Source organism: Ovis aries, chromosome 17 (assembly GCF_016772045.2).
Source record: "Ovis aries strain OAR_USU_Benz2616 breed Rambouillet chromosome 17, ARS-UI_Ramb_v3.0, whole genome shotgun sequence".
NCBI classification, from domain to species: Eukaryota; Metazoa; Chordata; class Mammalia; order Artiodactyla; family Bovidae; genus Ovis; species Ovis aries.
In genome coordinates this window covers 54,944,508-54,957,971 of record NC_056070.1, presented here as the reverse complement: position 1 = coordinate 54,957,971, position 13,464 = coordinate 54,944,508, and the positions used below count along the sequence as shown (strand labels likewise).

The 13,464-nt window shown below is 44.8% G+C and overlaps 1 protein-coding gene across 4 annotated transcripts in view; it reads right to left on the bottom strand.

Annotated features, from left to right (window-relative positions):
* Positions 1 to 13,464, bottom strand: part of CUX2 (cut like homeobox 2) — a 275,147-nt gene that overhangs the window by 172,089 nt on the left and 89,594 nt on the right. Inside the window, exon 3 of one of the 4 annotated variants that reach the window (XM_042234615.2) lies at positions 12,835 to 12,869. The exons of the other annotated variants lie outside the window; for them this stretch is intronic. The gene's annotated coding sequence lies outside the window, so the exon portion shown is untranslated. The remainder of the gene's footprint in view (positions 1 to 12,834; positions 12,870 to 13,464) is intronic. 4 annotated transcript variants of the gene reach the window in all.

The following is a 13,464-nucleotide window of genomic DNA, read 5'->3' as shown; positions in this document are numbered from 1 at the left end:
CCAACTTCTGAAGATTTCTACAGTTCACAAATGAGCCTTTCATAGGGCACCCAGAGAGGTTTTGGACACTTGCCCAAGCCCCCACATCAGGGCTGGTCCCTGGTTACCTGATGGTATTACGGCCAGAACCTGTTCTACTGACCAGTAGCCATCATCAAGGGCCGGGGGTGGATGGCCCTGCACCTCCCTGGCTTCATGCTCATCCCTAAGCAAATTCTGGAGACAGGATGCCAATCAACACTGACTGGACCCTTAGTGCATGTCAAGCATTGTGCTATGCCTTTATTCACACCAGTTCATCCCATTTGTGCAAAACGGCCGGCTCTGGGATGGGTGCCCTGACAACCCCGACATACAGACATGGACACTGGGAAACTCAGGGTCTCCCAGCCCAGAGTACACAGCCTGGGCTCTCACCATGTGATGTCTACATAACAGCCACAGTCAGTGTGGGTTCAGGCTACAGGGCAGGGGGGCAACAGGTCTGAGCAAAGCAGCTCAAATTGTGGGCAAGAGCCCAAAAGGAGACTGTTGACCTTAAAAATTACACCTCACTAAAAATAATATAAGCAGCAACACCTATGCTGTGGCAGCCATGCGGCTAGCATGCTACAGAGACAGGCTCCCTGGCCCCTGTGAGCAGCCCCACTTTATAGATGAGGAAACGGAAGTGCCCTGAGAAAAGATGCAGCGATTTTTAAAGTCAGGTTAAAAAATGCAAATCTCTGTATACAAACTAGGAAATCCAGATGGGTCAAAAATAACGATTACCCAAAATCCCACCACCATCGGCAAGGGCAACAACCTCTCTGAGGTTTTCTTCAGGATACTCTAGAAAAAAAAAAAATAGAGGGGCTCAGTGTATAAATTAGACCAGAATAGCAGGATGCTGACAGTTGTTAGAGCTGAGAGATCAGAAAAAGGGAGCTCATTGTGTTGTTCTATTCTATAATGTTTGCAATTTTCCATAATAAAAAGTTTTTAAAAGTCTCCTGACATAAGGACAATCTCTACTAATGCTTTGGCATCTTCCGTTTCAGACCTTTCCCTCCCCCAGAGTGACTGACATTAATCCAATTTTATAACAATAACATCAGCAGAATAGAGGAGAGCAATGGGACCACCTTGGACCATCTCTCACCTCTGGCCCTGAGCTGCAGCCCTGTCCGTCCACACTGCCCTTTAAGTAGAGGATTCTTGGATGGCCCCCATACACACACCTGGGATTTTAAGAGTAAGAGCCTATAAATTCCCGTACTGCCTTCAAAGGCAGTGGTTCTTTCCTGGGAGACAAGCACCCTGAAAAATAGTGCTGGGCCCTGGAGCCAGTCTCCCAGAGGTGAGGATCCTGGCTGGCATTACCTACTTGGTGACCTCAGATAAATCTCTCTTAACTTCTCTGAGCCTTCCAAGCCCACCTTAAAATGGAAACCTTATGGCACTGCTACATTAATTAAAAGAGATGATGTGTGCATGTGATGAGGGCTTCATAAACTTTCCCATTATTTTATTTTTGGAAAATATACCTCTTGCCAGTTTTTCTGGAAAACACTTTTCCATCCTTCATGACACACCTTGAGTCACCTCCTCCAGGAAGTCTTCCCTGACCTCTCCAGGCAGAATTCAGTCGATCTCCCTGAGTGTCTTCTTCACAGCTATACCAGAGTCACATTCTCCAAGTACATATTTGGTTCAACTACACCATCAGCTCTCCTGAGACGCCAGCTTGTGGGACTTCTTGGTCTCCATAATCATAGGAGCCAATTCCTTATAATAAATCTCTTTGTGCGCGCACACACACACACACACACACACACACACACACACAGAGGTTCTATTTCTTTGAAAAACCCTGACCTATGCAGGTTTTGGCGTACCACTGAGAGTGGTACTAAAGGAAAAGAATTTTAAGGATGAGTTTTCTGAATTGATCCTGGGGTTTCTGGAACTGGTTGACTAATCCAATTAGATATAAGGTCACTAATGACTTTATTTCCAGTAAAGAGTACTGACAGTCCATGGTGTGAACTGTTCATAGAAATATGCAAAATACCACCGCTGGGTACTCCTAACCAACCACTGAGAGCAAGCAAGGATCTGAGCGACTGGATCTATGATGCTTTCAAAAAATTTTGGCAAACTAGTACAACAAGGTCAGCTTGTGATCCATGTCGATGTGTGGAAGGGGCCACCACAGTGTTGTGAAGTGATTGTCCTCCAATTAAAATAAATAAATAATAAGGTCAGCCTGTTACTGTTGATGTCACTGGACAAAGTGGGGAAAGAAAAGGATGAGTTCAGGGATTTGAACTCCCAGCTCAAGTGACACATAAATGATCTGAAAGCTTCTATGTGTGCCTTGAAGGAGACCCTTATCACCTGTAGCAGTAGGGCTGCAACTGCTGAAAATCAAGCCTGGTATTTCATCTTGCAAGTGGCTGAATTACAACGCAAGTTGAACTGCCAGCCTGTACAGTGTCTGCTCTAACAAGCAAGGGCATTGACTAGGAAAGAACGAGATCCTGCAAGTTGGAACAGGGATGCAGGGGAAGACCTTGATGATTTTGGGATACGGAACCCCTACATTCTGACGAGGCTTCTCTGCCAGTGAAAGAGGACCCCTGAACCCACAGTGGGAGTGGCTTCTCCATGTGCTATCTGAGGGGATGAACCCAGCATTGCCCGAAGAAACCGTAATGGCTGTCCCTGAGGCAGTGGCCATTCAAGACAAAGCTGGTTCTCCTCAGCAACCACCCCTTCCTCTTTGCTTCTAGGGCTACAACCAGACTCACATCCCAGCAGCCACTAAGGTGAGGTACAAAGTGTGACCTGGGAGGAGGTGTGCTACATTCCACAAGAACCACTTGAGCTTTCTAAGTTGTACAGAAAGAAATCTTGGGAATATATGTGAGAGTGGATATTAAGAATGTGGGACGATGGTGGAAGGGACATAAAATTGATCAGATAGAATTTATTGGTGTGGACTCACTAAGCAGATCTTCTGCATTTAATGTTGCAGCTCAGGGAGCTAGGTAGGTCTCTAGCTGATTGTTTGGTTGAAATATGGACAGAGACGTGGCCCACGGTGAGTGAGTTGGAAGTACTAGACCTACCTTGGGTTTTACTGGAGAGGAAAGGATTCAAAGGTGTGGGGAGCTTGGAAGGTTAAAATGGATTTCTGTCGTTTAAGACCTACTTACCCACACTGATTGGGAGGTGTATGCATCTAGAAGACAGACCTTTCACCGCAACTGTGAGGAACAAGTCTGCAGGGGGGGCCCTGGCAGTCTCTGTGACGAGCTGTGTGACTGCTGTTCTCTCTGGGCCAGACCTTACGGTGAGAACTGCAGTCACAGAATTGGGAAACCTCAGTACAATGGGAGTCACTGGATCCCAGGGCAGTGGGGCCAGGCGGTGGCACTCAACAGCCAAAGGCAAGGTGGGCACTGTACCAGAACGGGCAGCAGAGTAAGATCTGCCATCAGAACAGTCTGACTCACCCAGACCTATGGTGCTGGCTCGTGATAATGATGTTCCCAGAAGATCTAGATAAGCAGAAAGTTCTAGATCATGTGAATAAAAATCTAACCTGATCATAAAAAAAAAAGAGTGATGGCCCCTCAATCAGTTCTCAGACCCAGAGCCCTTCAAATGCAGGGGAGGCCAGGTTCCCTTGAGGAAGGACTCTGGTATGCTACGGAAAATTTATACCATGAAATCCTTCTCCAAGCCTTCCCCAAAGGGACCAGTGGCCTTTTACTAGGGTGACTTTGCACTAGAGTAAAGGAAATAATCAAACCTTTTGGGGACAACTTATGGAGGTCAGGTGATTAATGGAGCTTTAGTTCAGATTTGCCTCACAGTGGGCTCAGAGGGTCCTGGAACCCATCTTGTGGTTATTTCCCCAGTTCCCGAACACATAATTACAGAATCTCTATATTGGCTCCCTGACCTGTGAAGTGAGGGCAGTTATGGTTGGAAAGGCCAAGTAGAAGCCACTAGTACTGCCTCTACCTAGGAAGACAGTAAATTAAGAGCAATACTGGCTTTCAGAGGGACTGCAGAGATCAGCGCCACCATCAAGGACTTCAAAGATGCTGGAGTGGTGATCCTACCACATCCCCATTCAATTTGCCTATTTGGCCTGTTGCCAACAAAAGTCCGCCTAGTCAAAGCTATGGTTTTTCCAGTAGTCATGTGAGAGTTGGACTATAAAGCTGAGCACCAAAGAATTGATGCTTTTGAACTGTAGTGTTGGGGAAGACTCTTGAAAGTCCCTTGGACTGCAAGGAGATCCAACCAGTCCATCCTAAAGGAGATCAGTTCTGGGTGTTCATTGGAAGGACTGATGGTGAAGCTGAAATTCCAATTTGGCCACCTGATGTGAAGAGCTGACTCATTTGAAAAGACCCTGATGCTGGGAGAGATTGAGGGTGGGAGGAGAAGGGGACAACAGAGGATAAGATCGTTGGATGCCATAATGGACTAGATGGACATGAGTTTGAGCAAGCTCCAGGAGCTAGCGATGGACAGGGAAACCTGGCATGCTGCAGTCCATGGGGTCGCAAAGAGTTAGACATGACTGAGCGAGTGAACTGAACTGACTGAAGACAGATGGATCTTAGAGAATGATAGTGGATTACTGTAAGCTTAACTAGGCGATGACTTCAACTGCAGCTGCTCGACCAGATGTAGTTTCAGTGTTTGAGCACATCAACACATCCCCTGGTCCCAGGAATGCAGCTATTGATCTGGCAAATGATTTTTTTCTCCATATCTATCAATAAGGTCCACTAGAAGCAGTTTGCTTTCAGCTGGAAAGGCCAGCAATATACCTTCACTGTTCTACCTCAGGGGTAAATCAACTCTCCAGCCCTACATCATAATTTAGCTCCCAGGGATTCCGAGTCTTTCCCTTCCATAAGATAACACATTGGTCCATTACAGAGATAATATTATGCTGACTGGACATACTGAGCAAGAAGTAGCCACTACTCTAGACTTATTGGTAAGACTGTGTGTCAGAAAGTGGGAAATAAGTCTGACAAAAATTCAGGGGCCTTCTACCTCAGTGAAACTTCCAGAGGTCCAGTTGCTTGGGGCATGTAGATATATCCCTTCACGACCCAGATAATCACGATGGTGTGATCACTCACCTAGAGCCACACATCCTGGAATGTGAACTCAAGTGGGCCTTAGGAAGCATCACTACCAACAAGCTAGTGGAGGTGATGGAATTCCAATTGAGCTATTTCAAATCCTGAAAGATGATGCTGTGAAAGTGCTGCACTCAATATGCCAGCAAATTTGGAAAACTCAGCAGTGGCCACAGGACTGGAAAAGGTCAGTTTTCATTCCAATCCCAAAGAAAGGCAATGCCAAAGAATGCTCAAACTACCGCACAACTGCACTCATCTCACATGCTACTAAAGTAATGTTCAAAATTCTCCAAGCCAGGCTTCAGCAATATATGAGCCGTGAACTTCCAGATGTTCAAGCTGGTTTTAGAAAAGTCAGAGGAACCAGAGATCAAATAGCCAACATCCACTGGATCATCAAAAAAGCAAGAGAGTTCCAGAAAAACATCCATTTCTGCTTTATTGACTATGCCAAAGCCTTTGACTGTGTGGATCACAATAAACTGTGGAAAATTCTGAAAGAGATGGGAATATTAGACCACCTGACCTGCCTCTTGAGAAACCTATATGCAGGTCAGGAAGCAACAGTTAGAACTGGACACGGAATAACAGACTGGTTCCAGATAGGAAAGGAGTAGGTCAAGGCTGTATATTGTCACCCTGCCTTTTTAACTTATATGCAGAGTACATCATGAGAAACGCTGGGCTGGAGGAAGCACAAGCTGGAATCAAGATTGCCGGGAGAAATATCAATAACCTCAGATATGCAGATGACACCACCCTTATGGCAGAAAGTGAAGAGGAACTCAAAAGCCTCTTGATGAAAGTGAAAGAGGACAGTGAAAAAGTTGGCTTAAAGCTCAACATTCAGAAAACTGAGATCACGGCATCTGGTCCCATCACTTCATGGGAAATAGATGGGGAAACAGTGGAAACAGTGTCAGACTTTATTTTTTTGGGCTCCAAAATCACTGCAGATGGTGATTGTAGCCATGAAATTAAAAGACGCTTCCCCCTTGGAAGGAAAGTTTTGACCAACCTAGATAGCATACTGAAAAGCAGAGACATTACTTTGCCAACAAAGGTCTGTTTAGTCAAGGCTATGGTTTTCCCAGTGGTCATGTATGGATGTGAAAGTTGGACTGTGAAGAAAGCTGAGCGCCGAAGAATTGATGCTTTCGAACTGTGGTATTGGAGAAGACTCTTGAGAGTCCCGTGGACTGCAAGGAGATCCAACCAGTTCATTCTAAAGGAGATCAGTCCTGGGTGTTCTTTGGAAGGACTGATGCTAAAGCTGAAACTCCAACACTTTGGCCAACTCATGAGAAGAATTGACTCATTGGAAAAGACTCCAATGCTGGGAGGGATTGGGGGCAGGAGGAGAAGGGGATGACAGAGGATGAGATGGCTGGATAGCATCACCGACTCGATGGACATGAGTTTGGGTGAACTCTGGGAGTTGGTGATGGACAGGGAGGTCTGACATGCTGCAGTTCATGGGGTCGCAAAGAGTTGGACATGACTGAGCGACTGGACTGAACTGAACTGAAGATGAAGGATAAGTTGTTGGAATTGTTCTCTCTTACAACCAAACGAATGGGCACAATGCCTAGTGGATCTCTTTAGATTTTGGAGGCACACTGTTCTCATTTGGGCACATTACTCAGCCCACTTACCAAATGACCTGAAAAGCTGCTGGTTTTGAGTGGGGCCCCAGAACCAAAGAAGAGTAAGCATCAGTCAAGGACTTTATCTCCTCTTCTTGGGGAAAGGTTAGTGCATTTTTGGTTGTTCACAGGCTAGCTGTAAGGTGTTAGCTGAAATCAGGACCTTGTTATCTTTATTTAAAGATTAAGAATGATTTAAGGAAATGCATATGGATGCCAAGTTCTCAAGGGGTGGATGGGTGATGGTTAATTTTATGTGTCACTTTGGGCTACAGAGTGCCCACATATTTGGTCAGACATTGTTCTGGTGTGGCTGTGAGAGTGTTTGGGGATGAGATTAACATTTGAATTGGTAAACCAAGTGAAGCAATTGCCCTCCCCAATACGAGTGGGCCTCATTCAATCAGCTGAAGGCATGAATGAACAGAACAAAAAGTTGACCCTCCTGCTAGAGAAGGGAAACTCCTCCCGCAAGACAGCTAAGCTGGGACATTGTTGCCTTTTTTTTTTTTTTTTTTTTAATGCTTTTGGATCCAAACTGAAACATTGGTTCTTCTTGGGTCTTGAGCCTGCCAGCTTTCAGACTGGAACTTAAACCATGGGCTCTTCTGCTTGCCAACTGCAGATCTTGGGACTTAGCCTTCATAATCATGTAAGCCAATTTTTTATAATAAATCTCTTCACATACACACACACACACACACACACACACACACACACACACACACTCCTGTTGATTCCGCTTCTCTGGAGAACTGTGACTAACACAGTACATGACCTAGTGGCTCATTTGCCCTCTATAGATGTGTTTTGTTTAGTTTCTGTATCTTAAATATCAGGGCTTTTATAAAAATTCAAAATTTCAGTTTTTTTTTTTTTTAAAAAACAGGAAGTTCTGATAATACTGTGCTTGCATTCCTACCGGGCGATCATCATCACTTAGAACATCTAGACTGGGCATCCACTCTAGTTAGTCGCAGTTTTCACCACTCCTTACGGCCCTGCCTCTGCTCTGCCTCCATCATTGATCCTACCCTCGAGGCACCTGCAGGAGTCTGAGCTTTCACTTCTGGCTTCACATGTCCCCTCCCCTCTAGACTAGGAGACCTAAATGCAGAGACCGTGAGTGTGTTCACCAATGTACTCCCAAGTCTGGCACAGTGTCTACCACAAACCTAGGATACAAAATACATTTGCTGAATGAAAGGATGAATGTTCCTTGCATTTAGGATGAAAAGCTAGAAGTGCTCTAAGGCATGGCAACAATAGCTCCCTTCCAAACACGCAGCACAACTTGATAGGTATTGGGGATCCAGTTACTGTAGAGTGTGGGGGTTAGGTGTCAACTCTGAACAGGCTAGCAGTCCCTCAAAATATTAAATATAGAATTCCCATATGACTCAGCAATTCCACTCCTAGGTATAGATCTCAAAGAACTGAAAATAGGCGTTCAAATAAACACATGCACAGCAGCACTATTCACAATAGCCAAAAGGAAGAACCTACTTAAGTGTCCACCAGCAGATGAACGGATAGATAAAATGCGACATATCCATACAATGGAACATGATTCAGCCATAAAAAGGAACCAAGCATTGACATGGGCTAAAACACAGATGAACTGTGGAAACATGATGCCAAATGAAAGAAGTCAGACACAAAAGAGCACATTTATAGGATTCCATGTGCAGGAAATGTCCGGAATAAGAAAATCCATAGAGACAGAGAGTAGATCTGTGGTTGCCAGGGGCTGGGGGTGGGGAGAGGAATGGGGAGTAATCACCAGTAGGTACAGGGTTTATTTTGAGGGTGATGGAAATGTTTTGGAGCCAGATAGAGATGGTGGTTATATAACATTGTGAATGTATTAAGTGGCACTGAATTGTTCATGTAAAAATGGTTAATTTTATGTTATGTGAATTTCACTTCGATTTTTTAAAAAGTGCTGACTAGAGCCAATTCACCCAGGTTCAAACCACAGTTTGACATTTGCTAGCTATGTAAGCCTCACCCCATCGAGCCTCAGTTTCCTTGTCTGTAAAATGGAAACAAAAATTGTACCACCTTCCATGGGTTTTACGGGGATTAAATGTGCTAATGCATATGAAATACAGGGCTTCCCTTGTGGCTCAGCTGGTAAAGAATCTGCCTGCAATGAGGGAGACCTGGGTTCGATCCCTGGGTAGGGAAGATCCCCTGGAGTAAGGGAAACGCTATGCAAGCCAGTATTCTGGACTGGCATGGGGTCACAAAGAGTCGGACACAACTGAGTGACTTTCACTTCACATATGAAATATAAATGATCTGGCACATCCTAAGCAGTAAATGTTAACTGTTTCTGATATCATTCCAAATTTGCTGAGTTTCCTCAGCTCCTTCAGGACTGGGTCAGCTAGAGGCACAGAAGACGCCCGGGGGCCCAGCAGGGCTGGCCAGGGCTCCCAGACCCCATGGCTACATCTGACATTCAAGGAAGGGACCAAACATTTCTTGCCCATTAAATTACAGCAGAAGTTCTCTATCTAGGAAGAAACAAAACTGTAAATATAAAAGCCAATGCATAACCTTCCCGGGCTTCGCTTGCAACTTCCTTCCTTTAATAATTATTGCTTAAAAGAAGTAGTCCGGGACAGTAGGGTGGGATGTGGGGGTGGGCTGATGGGTCTTCCATTGCATTTAAAGTTCACTGCACGCACTGACTTGTGACCCCATATCAAATATCTGCAGCCACAAGGAGCTAGCCAGTGGCTGTTTGCTCTCTGGATGTTATTTATTGCTGGTGTAAATTGCCAGGATCTCCCCCAGTGCATAACTTTTTCCCTGACTTGTTTCTTTCCAGAAGATCCCAGACTAGGGGGCCAGTCTCGCAGACGCCAACAGAACAATCTTCTTTCAACAGCATTAATTATCTGTATGGCTTTCCATAACAACAAAAGAAAAAATCTTGACCCCACTGCCTGCCAATATTTAAGGCACTAGGAGAGGGAAATCCTTTTATCTTTGCATCTCCCAGAGCAATTTGGTTTGATAAAACATCCTTCCCTCCCCCCCACCTCCCTTTTTATATTCCGAACTTTCTGGCCCGATTAATTCTTCCCATCTCAGTCAAGGGCTGTGTATACTCTTGAGTGTTGACTTGATTTTCTTCTATAAAAACATCCTTGCAAGAAATTATAACAGCACAGCCCATTCTTGCTCCAGAAGCTACTTGTAAAGAGTCATATTCCTCACTCATGGAAGGGGGGCGGCAATTAAAAGATTTGTAGCAAAGGACAAGGGTCGGGGGAGAGAATGTGGAAAATGGAATATGAGTTGAGAAGATTTCTTTATTTTAAATTAAAGTTAAGGATTAAAGGCATCAGGATTTCAAGAGTTATCATGAAAGGCTTTTTAGCAGTCCCAAGTGGACGGGCCATAATCTTCTTTTTAAATGGCTATATTTAGACCACAGAGCACTCAGGCAGTGGAACCAGAAACTTCCAGCAGGGGACTGCAGGCAGGATGGAGGATGGTGTTTTAATATTAGCTGTGGAAACAAGATTTAACCACCTAGGAGTGATTTGTTTTTGAGGAACATGTAACACTTGGAAACTGCACATATATTTTATAAATCAGTGGAAGGGGTTCACAGCCAGAGTTGTGTCACACGCAAACCTAAGAATTTGGGAAGGCCAGACCTCACCCCAAATGCCTCTCCATTCAAGGGGTATCTGATTCACACCTATATGACACCTATGATGAAAGCATTCGTGGGTAATAACACAGATGTCTTCTGATGTGAGAAACTATCTTAAAATCCTGCTTCTCTTAACAGATCAATTAGTAGATAAAACAAAGCAAAAAGGAATTGTTTAAAGGAAACACATTTATTAGTGCCATGATCTTGTTTCAGCTCAGTTCAGTTCAGTCACTCAGTCGTGTCGACTCTTTGCGACCCCATGAACCGCAGCACGCCAGGCCTCCCTGTCCATCACCAACTCCCGGAGTCCACCCAAAGCCATGTCCATTGAATCAGTGATGCCATCCAACTATCTCATCCTCTGTCGTCCCCTTCTCCTCCTATCCTCAATCTTTCCCAGCATCAGGGTCTTTTCCAATGAGTCAGCTCTTCGCATCAGGTGGCTAAGTACCTTCACATCAGGTATTGGAGTTCTTGTTTACTAAATCTGAAATTTGACTGAGTTCACCACTTCCCTGGTTGAGGACTACTGGCTGCTTTATAAAGGTTATTTATAAATTACCTTTATGACATGTTTAATCAATATGGTAATGAATGATTAATCTCAAAAATATAAGATATCAATGTATTAATGTTCAAAGTGAAATGCCAGTGTGGACGCAGCCCAAGAAGCAGAACCCTGAAAAGTCTGGCAGGCAACAGGCGGGAATCCAGACAGAAGAATTCAGTGGAACAAGAACCCTTTGGGCTTCTGAGACAGCAGGACCTCCTGGGCTGGTTTCAGTGGGGTTTGGTTTTTGTTCATTACTGGAAGCATGAGTAAGTGTTCTAAAATCAAAAGTGACAAAGACCCAACCTGCCAGGCAACATAATCCTCTCCGAGGAAGCAAAAACACGTTTCCCACATTTCCCTCAAACTGCAAATCAAAGCAGACCCCGACATATTTTCTCTAAGCTAATCTCCAGCAGCCTGGTAACTTTAAAGGGGTTTAAATAAGACCAGGTTTGTTTTTTTTTTTCTTTTTTTGGGGTCATTCCCTTCCCTAATAGGACACTGGAGAAAAGGTGTCTAAAGGGGTGCTTGGCGGGGCTGGGGTGGCTGAGACCTAGATTATCCCTCACCTGCAAGATTCTACCAGGCTTCCCCATTCCCCTGTCTGCTCAGCACACACCTGGCAGGGGGCCTGGGAACCAACAGGGTTAAGAAGATCTTCAGGGACTCTGATGTTCCCTGCAGATGCTGAACCATGGCTATTTGTGGTTTTAAATTGAAGAAGTCACAATCTAACCCATGATATTTCCAAGTCTATGCAAAGGCTAGTGAACCCGCTGGAAATCTTATAAAGCACATCTAAATGCACCAGCTTGTCATTCATTTATTCTTTTGTTTATCCAACACATGTTTTCCTGAGCACCTACTATGTGTTTGACCCTGTTCATGGCACCAGGGCATATGGCAGTATTAGAGAAAGGGAAACGGCCCCTTGTTTTTATGGAATTCAGAGAAGCACAAGCCGGCAAAGAATTTCAGTTCCATGTTGGAGCTGGGTGATGGGTACGTGGAGATTCTCCACACTATTCCCTCTTTGTGGACATTCAAAATGCTCCATAAAACACTTTTTAAAAGAGAAAAACAATAATAAATGCCATTTATTTGATCAATTTGCTCATCAGACAAATACATGTTAAATGAGATCCAAGGGTTGGGCACTATGGCAAGTGAACAAGACCAAGGGGTGCCTTACCTTCAAGGAACTCAGTCTAACAATGGTGGATTTTCCCTATCAGATGAGTGAGGACAGTTAAAACTGAAAAATTGGGGGGATGGGGTAGGAGGGCGGGGTACTCAATAGACCAACACAACCTACCAGCTCAGTAGGAACATTCCAGGTGATTGTATGCAGAGATTCTAAGAAGAACACTTTCTGGATTAAAGGAACACCATAAATGAGAGATGGCAAGCTGTGGTCCATGGGCCAATCCCAGCTCACCTCGTTCTGTGAATAGATTTTCCTAGAACACAGGCATGTTCATTCTTTAATATCTTCTTTACAGCTGCTTTCACACTACCCTGGCACAGCTGAGTACTGCAACACAGACTGTATGTCCACAAAGTAAAAAAGTATTTACTATCTGGCCCTGGAAAGAAAAAGCTGGCCATAATCTGCCTTAAAGTGTTCTTCACAGAACACTGTTGAAAAAATTGACTAAGTTTTTGTGAATTAAATCCCCCAATCTGCCTTCTTTGGTGGCCCAAGTTTTTCACACACTGAATTTGCTTAGAGCTGTAGGTCTCTTCTTGGCTATCACTGGAAAGCTTTTTAAAACCCTCATGCCCAGGCCCACTCACCAGACCAATGACATCAGACCCTCTGGCAGTGGGTCCTGGAGAGAAAAAAAAAAAATCTGCATTAAAAAAAAATCTCTCTTAGGTGATTCCAATGGAAAAACATAGTTGAGGATCCTTGGCTTGAAAACAGAGATATCAGCTTGGCGCTAAGTTTTCAAGGATGAATACAGATGGTTCATCCAAGGCAGTAGCCACACAGAAGATGGCCCACCTCTGAAACTAGCTGGATCCATGGGGCGGGCCAGCTGGTCCTGGACTGAGTCTGATGCTGCCACCCAATTAGGAAAGCAGGTGGGTTACAAGCCGTGGTGCACCAGTAAATGCTTAACGACTGGCTCTCCAGGGGAAAAACCTCTGAAAGGTGGTGACTGCTAGTTTCTATGGGATAAATACTTCCACCATGGCCAACTTCAGCCTACCAACGAGACATCGCTGAAAGCGGGGCTAGGAAGATATGCCCAGTAGTGACACAGGTGGCGCTAGCGGTACAGAACCTGCCCGCCAATGCAGGAGACTGGGTTCGATCCCTGAGTTGGGAAGATCCCCTGGAGGGAGGCATGGTTACCCACTCCAGTATTCTTGCCTGGAGAACCCCATGGGCAGAGAAGCCTGGTCTATAGTCCATGGGGT